General features: G+C 37.2%; 1 pseudogene; it reads right to left on the bottom strand.

The window, feature by feature from the left end:
- Positions 1–464: 464 nt before the first annotated feature.
- Positions 465–1280, bottom strand: LOC108346629 (signal recognition particle 43 kDa protein, chloroplastic-like; annotated as a pseudogene).
- Between the last annotated feature and the right edge of the window lie 1840 nt (positions 1281–3120).

The following is a 3120-nucleotide window of genomic DNA, read 5'->3' as shown; positions in this document are numbered from 1 at the left end:
AATCAAAATTATATAAATCGATAATAGATTGCTAACTGAAGCATACAATAGCCAAACAATAATAATATTGACAATTTCCATCAAAATAATTTTCATCAAAATCCAGGTAAGAATTTTCAATTGCTTAGGCAAGGTCAGAATGCCGATAATTTATTAAACAACTTGAGACTTTGAAGGAGGAGTGTCGATAATATAAGGTATAACTTTGGTTATAACTATAATCAGAATAATGTTCAATAATGCAAAATCTGAATTTTAAATCGTCCGAAGCATATTAAAACGCGGTGGCAAAGCTGTAATTTTTGAGACACTATATGCCTCGATTCTAAGACAATCATTGCCTAAGGGAATATACTTTCTCGGTTACTCAGGGGACTGAGGCAGAAAACCCTGCTGACGCACTGCAAATTAAGCTTTTGACCTGCTTTGACGAACCGAGGCAGAAACCTCTACAAACTTCGTGTTTATTGCAAACTTGGTTCTCTTACAAGATTCTTCACCCACTCAAACTTGGCGTACTCGAACACAGCCCCTTCCAAAAACCTAACCACTCCCTCAAGCCCCAATCTTGCGTCCGAACTGTAACGGATTCCCCTTCGACGTAGCCTTTAGAATCTCCCACGCCAGATCCAACGTCGTTCTTCAACGGTCATCCGCCACCTTAGGATCCGCGCTCAGATCCAGCACCACCTTCACAACATTGAGCCGTACATACCCCGTCGCCATGTGTAGCGCAGCGAGACCGCCACTATGGTCGGGGTGGTCAGCTTCGCGCTAGCTTCCACCAGCAGCTTCACGCACGGTTCCGAACCAAGTCCGGCAACGAAGAGGAGCGTGGTGCGACCTTCAACGTCCACAGCATCGACATCACAGTCGTCGCTAGATTCGATGAGGTTCCTCAGCGTGGGCTTGTCGACCTTCTTTGTGGGGGTCCACCATAGGGTTTCATACTCGACGATGACATCTTTGGCTATGAAGTCTGTCGGAACCCAAGACGGCTTGTGGCCGTCTTTCCACTCAATGAGGTACTTCATTCCGGCGACAGCGTCAAGGGCTCTACTATCGATGTTTCCTTTGACTTCACCATAGGACTCCTCTTTGGTGTCTTTGGAAGCTGCTTGTTGTTGGTTTTGGAGTGCGGCGGTGACAAGGCGAAAGCGCGAGGGGTTTTGGCGGATTGGGAGAAATGGTTGTTGTTTAAAGAAGTGTTTAGGGTTTGAAGAGAATTTAGTTTTGAAGTGAGAAAGAGAAGCTGGTTTGGGGATGAAAATAGCTTCCATTAATAAATTGATGTAATGGTTTTGTTATAGTGTGTTTGGAAGGGTTGAAGATGAACATTTGGCAGTGGGAGTGATGGTGGCTTGATTATTTTGTAGGTGGGCATCTATCCAACTGTTAAAGCACCTATGGAGTTTTCAGCTCAGGTATATATATATTTACTAGATTTGTTTTGTTTATGTAGAATCATTGATTCATACTTTAAGTGAACCCACTGAATATGATAAATGATAAATCTCCCAAAACTTTCTACTCCTTTCGGTGAGTGATATCTATTCATGTCTTTTATCATTTCTGGTCACCGAAAGATGTCTAAATGATGTGGAACCGTGAAATTTGCAAACATTTGCATATATTTCATTTGCTGCGAGTTTACCACAAAAGTTAGCATTTTGTTTTTTATCCCCTATTAACTATAATTTTGGAGACATAATCTTGCTGGATTATAAGACAAGAAAATCAAAGAAAGTGAAGGAAACAAGGAAAACAGAAGAGAGATAAAATTGAGTGAAAAATATCACTTAATTTAAAAGAAAACTAAAATTATTTCATTTTTTGCAAAAAAAGATAAGAGGGTACAAATCATAATTGCCAAACTGGAAAAGGCCAACATGCTGCCTTAGTTTAAAGATAACCAAGGCGAAAAGTCCTTTAAAAAAAAAAAAGAAAATCCTACTGCTTTAGTTACCTTTGAACTAAGGCAAAAAGTCCATCCCTTTTGCCTCGGTCCACAACCGAGGCAAAAAGGGGTAGACTTTTTGCCTTGCCTGTATATGCCTCGGTTTCGGAATCACTGCCTGTGTGCGAAAATAACCACCGTCGTTTCCCTTGATTGCATTAGTGATTGGAAATCAATATTGGCATCAAGAATAATAAATCTTAAGATTTATAATCAACCCTACTTTGTATCCCTATTCCAAAATTTTATTCTTGAGACTGAGTTAGCAAGGCGATATAAAGTACCTAAATTCTTTAAATTCACTAGGGAGATAGGTGAATCAATTATAGAACATGTTACTAGGTACCAAATCAAGTGTGGTGATTCGACCATGAGCGGGAGTTTGAAAATGAAATACTTTCCTAGTTCCCTAATAAAGAATGTGTTCACTTGGTTCACAATTTTTCCCCCAAATTCAATTCATAGTTAGTATTAGTTGGAAAGGAATTTCCATGAACAAATTTTCATGGGAGAAACCCAAGTGAGCCTAATTGATTTAATGAATTTTAAAAGGTATAATAATGAAGTTATAGACTATTATTTGAATCGATTCCAACATTTGAGTTAGTAAGAATGACTACATCAAGCCTAGAATTCTCGATAAGGAAAAGATTGGTAAATACACCTTTGAGATAAATAGTTCACTTAGCAGATCGAGTAAGGAGAATTGGGCAAATTAAATATGAAAAAGAGAAACATAAAAAAACTGACAAAACAATAAGAAAAGAACAAATATTTTATATGGATACTTTTCTAAATAATCCAGATGAAGAGAATATGAGTCATAGTGAGGAAGTTCACTTAGCCAAACTTAAAGTAGCACGACTATATATATGCAAGTTATTGGGAAAAGGTGAGGTAGATGATAAAATAAATAAAAATAAAGAGAACTTATATGTTAAAAAGTTGATCAAATATTAGATGTTTTGTTAAAAGATTAAAAACTTAAATTCAACAATTGTCATAAATTTCATTTGCTTGAAGAAACATGAGGAAATAAATATTGTAAATTTAATAATGATTATAGGAATATGACTAATAGTTGTGTACTTTTCAAGGATGTGATACAAGATGCTATCGAATAAAGTTGGTTGAAATTTGAAGAAAAATTCACGAAAGTGGAT

Source organism: Vigna angularis, chromosome 9, assembly GCF_016808095.1.
Source record: "Vigna angularis cultivar LongXiaoDou No.4 chromosome 9, ASM1680809v1, whole genome shotgun sequence".
NCBI lineage: Eukaryota > Viridiplantae > Streptophyta > Magnoliopsida > Fabales > Fabaceae > Vigna > Vigna angularis.
Note: the sequence above shows the minus strand (reverse complement) of the source record. Positions and strands in the feature narration are given on the sequence as shown.